Raw genomic sequence first — 7,700 nt, forward strand, 5'->3', positions numbered from 1 at the left:
TGGAGTTGCTGTGTGTAAGTCACCAGCAGGGGTAAAGGTATTCACAAATGCAATGTGGCATATATATATATATATATATATATATATATATATATATATATATAATAAGATATATATGTGTGTGTGTGTGTGTGTGTGTGTGTATAAAAGATAGCTTTCATTCCATTTATCAGTTGTGCCTGTTAGGACAAAATTCTGAGTTTCTATATCAATTCAGCTCATAGCTACTCTTCCCAGCAGCCCCCAGCAAGAGACCACTTACCTAAGTTTGGGCTTCACCATCCAATATCTGATTTCTTATTTGGCTTCAATGATACAGCTATGAGGGGAAAGTCTGGTAAAAGTTTTTGGTACTTACAGATGCTGGAGGGCCCCAGAAGGTCCTGGGTGCAGCAAAGAGTGTAGTGAGAGGTGAGAGAAAAGCAAATAGTTTAGCAAGAGAGGGGAGACCAGAAAAGAAACAGACAGGCTGTGTTCTGATAACGAGACAGGGGGAGGGGTTGGCAAAGCAGAGAGATAAAACTTAAAGAATTAAAACATGAAGATCACATTGCACTGAAGAAATGAAATAGCCAATGAAGTCACATGCAGCTATATGTGGGTTAAGCTTTTCTTTTTGAATCTGTAACCTGTTTGCAAACATGTGTAAGGTGAGAGCCCTTTCTTCTCAGGGCTCAGCCTTTGGACACCAGTCCTCTGTGTGGGTGCAAGGACAAAACGTTGCTTCATGCTAATCTGCCTCATAGACTGCTATCTCAGCTCATAATGTCCCACAACATTACTTGGGGGCTTGCCCGGATTATGGGAGACAGTGAGTTATCACCTCCATTGGCACCAGGGAGCATGCCCTGGACTGCTGGGAGGAGTTCCCATCAGGTACCAATGGACAGCTTGATCTGGAGGGGATACATCCACCCAGTGAGTAGGGGTGAGGGCCTCGGATGCACAAAGGAACGCACTGAGGCACTGGAACCTATTTAGGAGAACCACACTTCAGTATGTTAAGAACCTGGGTTCGAATTCAGGCCTGCCTCAGGAGGTAGAAGGGGAGTCTGATCACCTTACAGAGACTGCTAATAACTGCCTGTCGAGGTGAAACCATGTCTCTCTGATTTAGGGAGCGGGATGGAAGGACCGTGTCATGTGAGAGTATATAAAAGCACGTGCCTGAGACGTAGCCCAGCTGCAAAGTGAGTGAGTGGTCCTGATCTTAGGTCCGTGGTGAACTCAGGAAGTCAAGTGTGAGCCCCCATGGGGCCTCTGGGCAGTGGTTTTTATGGACTCACTGGGGCGTAGAGTCTCCTAAGTCCCTGCAAGGGAGCAGCAGGAGATGGATGAACCAAGTGCTCTTCCAAAACCCTTTCCCTCCATCCAGCCCCCTCTGTCTTGCCCTTTGGAAATGGGAGGAGATAGGTGGAAATCAGAGTAAAAACACTTCCTTGAGGTGCATGATTAATAACTTTAAAAAGCGATTAAATGGAGACTGTGGGAATACAGTTAACTCCTAACAAGCTAAACATCCTTTGTAAAGTAGATTGGCCTGCTTTTGGTATAGGATGGGCCCTTGAAAGTGTGACTAGATAAAACTACGATTACTATAGTTTACACACTAAGTGTAAAAAAAAAATCAAAAAACCCTAACACCAGGAGAATGGGAAAATGCCAAGAGGCTAAATTGGTGTTCAAAAACCAGACTCTGTTCTTTAATTAAGATCAGATACCAATTTATTGGGTGGACTAAGGGAAAATCAGTCTTTCAGTCTTGATGGGTAGCTTTGGTGCCCCAGTTTGCACATCTTCAGCGAAAATGGGCATCCTGAAGGAGGACTGAGGCTCAGCACTAACTGAGCTCTTACTAAAATTAAAACATGAAGGATGGACTTGCACTGATACATAAGGTATGGTGTGACTTAAGAGACAAGGAATATTGCAAAAGGGTTGTGAATGTAGAGAGGGGAAAATGGAGGAATGGAAACAAAATTGGGATAAAGCCTTCGTGGATAAAGAAGAAAAGAAAGAAAAAATGAAATGTCATTAAATGTATAGAGATAAAAAAGGATAAAAGGTTTAATATACTCCTTCAGCTGGTAAGATGGTGGGGACGGGAAGAGAGGGAGAAACGACGCAAAAAAGGTATGCACATGTGAATAAATGAATCACTAAAAAAAAAAAGAAAAGAAAGAGAAAAAAAAGAAATGTCATAAAATGTTTAGAGACAAAGGAGGATAAAAGCTTTAATATACTCCTTCAGCTATGTTTTTATGTGTTAAAAATAAAATGTAAATAGAAAACAATTTAGGATTATTAAAATATGCCAGAAATACTGAACTTGCTGGCACCTTTTCTTCTAGGGAGCATAAACAGGGAGAACCTACCTAAAAGGGTAAGAAAAAGAGCAATTTTGACAGTTGCTAGTGAAGAGAAAACAGTTACAAAAGGTTGGTGTAGTAAGCTTGGTCTGTTATTGAGACAGTCATGAGATAAGCTTATGTTTCCCTTGCTAATGTCTGGTCAGCTTATGCATCCATCTAATGGTATGCTCACAGTGTGTGTATATACAGAAACATCTTGAAAACAGTTCTTATTATACAGTCAATACAAAAATTATCATTGTGTTCTATTGCTGCTTTTAAGAAAACAGGTTATTAAACTTATTTCAATCTGGTCTCACTAAGATTCAGGCATTCAGGGGTTAACACTCCAGCTCAGCCTAGAGGAAAGACAGAAAAAAACAAAAAGAAAAGGGGGGGGCACAGCCTGCAACAAAAGTCTTGGAGTTTGCATAGTTAAAGAAATGACTTTCTCATGTTTCATTCTGCCTTAAATATAATCTGGAATTAAATTCTCTCTCATAATACATGGGTCTATAAACAAATGAGCTTCCTATAAATTGATTTTCTACAAAAGTAATTTCAAGGCTGCTTTCTTTCTTGTTTTTTCACGCAAACGTAAGGCTCTAAGTTAAAAGGTTTTATGAGTTATTTTCAAGAAAGAACAAAAATATACAAAAGATATTAAGAATATGGTTTTTAAAAAATAAAAGGTAAAAAAATAATAGTTTCATATTAAAAAAAGCATACTGACGGAGCTCACCCAGAGGGTACATATTAAGTTTCCACAAACGTATAGAAGGTGTGTAAGTGATAAGTTAACTAAAATCTGAGAGTTACATTAAAGGTTTTGAAGGTCAAAATTTAATGTACTGATGTTAAATTAAAACAATTTTCTAAGCTTATAACAACAAGACTATTTTTAAAATATTGTATTGTTCTTAATAACATTTACAAAAAATTTTCTGAAAAACTGATTTTTATTTTGTCAAGATAACTATCAAAAACTTTTGGTGTTACAGGTTAATCCACAAATTTGTCACGACAACAAGTGTTTATTACAACACAGAAAAGACAAGAGGCAGCTGAGCACAGGGAGTTCTGCTGCACTGATAAAAAGATTGAGACAGATTTATTTATGTAAAGCAAAGCCAAAGTACACCCTTCAGATAGGATAATATCCCTTAGTGACCTTTCTGGTACTTTTCCACTAGCCCCCTGTATCTAGTCCAAGCCTGGGTATGGCAATGGGCTCTGGCTCTCTTGCTGGGGTCTCCCTTTCAGGGATCCTGCCTGAACAATAAACTTTCAACTGGTGTTTGAGCAGTCTCTCTGCCTCTTCCATACCTCTTATTTTCTAACAGCTTATATAAAACTTTCTCGATGACCTCATGGTTAAACAACTGTTTCTTAGGTGATTTTAATACAGTTGGTATCCTATATGTGTCCATGACTGGGCTATTTGGTGTCACTGATCCTGTTCTCCTTCCCTCACTGATAAAATCTAAGGTTTACTTCAAAAACAACTAAACTAATGTGTATATATGACCTTTATAAGTTGTGATGCTGTTGCTTGTTCCTATATTTATGTTTTTCAAGTATATCAAGCCTTCAAAAATGCAAAATTTAGAGAAACATGGTAACAAAAAGTTAGTGGTACTTATTCACTGTTCTAGTAGTTGCTAAATTGTCCATCAAAATTTAACCATGGGTCTTTTAAGCTTTACCCTTACAGTTCTGATCGTTCTGGGACATTTAGAAACAAGTCCATAAAAATGACTCCAATAACTACTTATGTGTCATTCAGTTTAGCTTTATAGAGATCAGCTTTTGTTAGATTTTGTTTTGTATTGTCCTTATCTAGAAGCCCACTGCCTAAGAGCCACTCCTTCTAAGCCTCTTTGTTGCTTAAATTTGGCCAAAAGGGTCTATTTAGCACTGACTCTGACCGGATCTGTTCATTATTTTCCCCCAGCCCCTTTCCAGACAGGTAACAAAATCCAGGAAAGAACAACCAATCAAGAAAGATCTTCAGTCTGTGGCCACAACCACCCTGACCACGCCCTGCCTCATCTTTTCTTGGAAGCTAAGCAGGGTCGGGTCTGGATAGTACTTGGATGGAAGACAGATCTTTAAAAGAGACTGCTCAGAGACAAGCAGTTTGGAGACAAGGAGCGAATGCCATCAAATATCCAATGAAGTCACTAATGCCAGACCTCTCAAAAATAGCCAAGGCTGAGAGGATTAAAGAAATGGTTCTTATGCATGTGTGGCTATCAGGCATTAAAGCTCTACTAGGTGCAAAATCATATTTTATACCGGTCTTCTACTTAAATAGAGAAAAGATAACTACTTTTACTGGTTCTAAACATGCACTTTGATAGTTAATGATAGAGGTTTTATAATACACTGTTGCTGTGGCACTTCTTCTCAGTTAAAAAAAAAGACTTTGTCTAGATAAAAAAATATATAAAATGTCCACCCATTAAAACCCCATGGGAGATGCCCTTTTGTTGTTATTCTGTCTACTCACCTCACAATTAAAGGAGCAGAATGTTGGATCTACCACAGCTGAGTCAAACCAGCTTCTCTCAAATGGGAGTGCATCCCTCCCTAATCCAGATTCACCTTGGAGGATCACCCCTGTAATCTGAGTACCCTCCTCTGGCAGGACTCTGCTTCCCAAGAATCAACAAGGGACCAAGAACTGCAGGACAACAGCCCTGCTCTCATCACACCTCGGAAGCTGACTAGTCTGTGCACTGCAGAAGCTTGAGGTATCGACTATCCAATGGGACAAGTGGACTTTTTTATACCAGTTATCTCACTGTGAGACATTGTCACCCCTTGTTTGTATCTGTTGCTGTAACTCTTACCATAATCTTTGCCTTAGTTTGGGCAGAAACCGTCCCTGTTGATTGGACTTAGGGAGAAAGGTTTTTATTTGCTCTATCTATCGTTTTTGGGAAGGATGCATACTTACTGTTTATTGTTACTGATGTGTTTTCCCTTTATGTGCTCATTGTCCTCCTCCTGTGACCTATGTATGTGTCCTACTTGGGCAGGAAATGTTGTCACTAGGACTTTGCTTTCCATACTTAGAATTCTTGTGCAGGCACTGTCATACACTCACAACCAAACTGTGTATTCAGTGTGTTCCCATGGTAATCAGCATATCTTCTTCAACCCCACTTATCAACCCCGGAAGCAATGGTTAAAGATCAGGATCGTCCACAATCCTGGGAACCTTATCAGCCACACCCAGGTGTTTAGTCCAGATAAACCAGTATGATGATTCTTTGATGCATGTGTAGCCATAGAAAAGGGTGGATATGAAGGTATAGGCTATGGTTGTGGGCTTAGCTTGGTAAGGAGTCTATCCGTCAAATGATACATGTATGTGCTGGGGTGACAACTCTTGGCCATGTGATGATGTGGGTTCTCATTATTGTCCTTACTGAAGTTGTGTTTCATGGGCCACATGGCAGAGGACTAAGCACACAGCCTTTCTTCACAAAGGGAAAGCTGCCCCTTACTGCACCCGTGTGCCTGTAACCCTGTAAATTTCACTGTACTTAAACCATCAGTTTAGACCATAGGGACATATAATTGGCACAAGGATAGAACTGGAGATCATCATGTTAAGTGAAGTGAGACTCTGAAAGACCCATATTGCATGGTCTCTCTTGTATGTGGCATCTGCATTTGAAAAAAGACATGAAAGCAGAAGGGGGACTATTTAGAGGGATGAGTGGGAGAAAACAGAGGGTGATGGGAGGTGAAGATGATTGAAGCATACAGTATACAAATATGAGAATGTCATACTGCAACCCCTTCTTTTGTGCAATTAATAACAGTTAAGAAAAGATTGATGACATGGTCAGCCATGGTGGAAGATGTTCAGTGGTTCACAAAAATGTTAGTCAGAATTATCAAATGACACAGTCATCTCACTCTCAGGTATATAGTGAAGAGATTGAAAGCAGGTGTTTTAATAGAAATGTGTACATTAACGTTCATATTGGTGCTATTCATAATATCTATAAACTAGAACACACCCCAATGTCCATCAAGTGACGAAATGCATAAACGAAATGTTGTCTCTCATATAATGAAATGCCACCTAATAAAAAAAAGGTTCTCAATCATGCCACAGTGTGACTGAACCTTAAAGAGACAAAGCCAAGTGACACAGACGACACAAAGACCACACATTGCACGATCCCTCTTACATGATACATGCACAACAGGAAAACCCATGGGGATAGGAAGCACGTTCGTAAGTGCCAGGGGCTGGGAGAGGGAAAAATGGAGTGATGCTTAATGGATGTGGTGCTTTCTGTCAGGATGATAAAAATGTTGTGGAGTAGATAGATACTGGTGGCAGTTGGACCACACTGTAAGTGTGTAAATGACCCTGAATTGTTTACTTTAAAATGGCTGAATGGGTAAATTTTATGATATTGTGTGTTTTGCTACAAAAAAAACTAAGTGGATAAAAATTTAACTGCACCTGCTTCTTTTTACTTTTTAAAATATGATTATATGTCATGGCATACTGGCTCACACTGGTAATCCCAGTCATGAAGTGGGGATTTGGATGACAATTGTTTGATGCCAGTCTGGGAAAAAGTTCCTGAGACCCAATCTGAACAAATCAACTGGACATCCTTGTGCTTACCATTGGCTCCTGCTATGTGAGAGTCCGTAGGTAGGAGGACCATGGTCCATGCTAGCCCTGGGAAAAATGGAAGATGCTACGTAAAAATATAACTAAAGGAAAAAAATGTGTTGGGGCCATGGTGCAAGTGGTAGAGTGCATGCCCAACCCTTGTATCTATCTATCTACCTACCTATATATTGATAAACTTCAGTGATGAGTGTGACTCACCTTCTATTCTTCTGGGACAGTAGTGATTTGAGGGACTGTTCATGGCTCATCTTCCCAACTTCCTCCACTTATTTTGTTTTCAATGCTGCCCTTCCTTGCTGCACAAAGAGAAAGCTACCCCTGACTGCTCCCATGGCACCTGAAACCCTGCAAATTTCACTGTACTTACGCCATCAGATTGGACATAAGGACATATAATTGGTATAAGGATAGATGGAAAAGGCCTTGTCCCTGGAAGTCTGATTCACCACAAATTAGTAATGTTACCCATGAGAGTTCCCCCTACCAAATGTTTTACTCCTTTTATGAGGAAATAAGGAATGAATTTTTATCTTGCCAAAGCTAAAAGCTTGTTCCTCTCGCTGGCTGAGTCTATAGCCCAGACAAAGAATGTCACTTCATGTTATGTTTCTGGGGACCAACATGGGAGACCACTGGCCTTGGGAAGCAAGGGATTAAACCCATGGGAACCCTTGAAT

At 40.0% G+C, this 7,700-nt stretch overlaps 1 protein-coding gene across 1 annotated transcript in view; it reads right to left on the reverse strand.

Annotated features, from left to right (window-relative positions):
• Positions 1-5,092, reverse strand: part of LOC109697580 (cytosolic phospholipase A2 gamma-like) — a 45,217-nt gene extending 40,125 nt beyond the window's left edge. The window contains exon 1 of the mRNA XM_074057856.1: positions 4,864-5,092. The gene's annotated coding sequence lies outside the window, so the exon portion shown is untranslated. The remainder of the gene's footprint in view (positions 1-4,863) is intronic.
• Positions 5,093-7,700: the final 2,608 nt, after the last annotated feature.

This window comes from Castor canadensis, chromosome 16 (assembly GCF_047511655.1).
Source record: "Castor canadensis chromosome 16, mCasCan1.hap1v2, whole genome shotgun sequence".
NCBI classification, from domain to species: domain Eukaryota; kingdom Metazoa; phylum Chordata; class Mammalia; order Rodentia; family Castoridae; genus Castor; species Castor canadensis.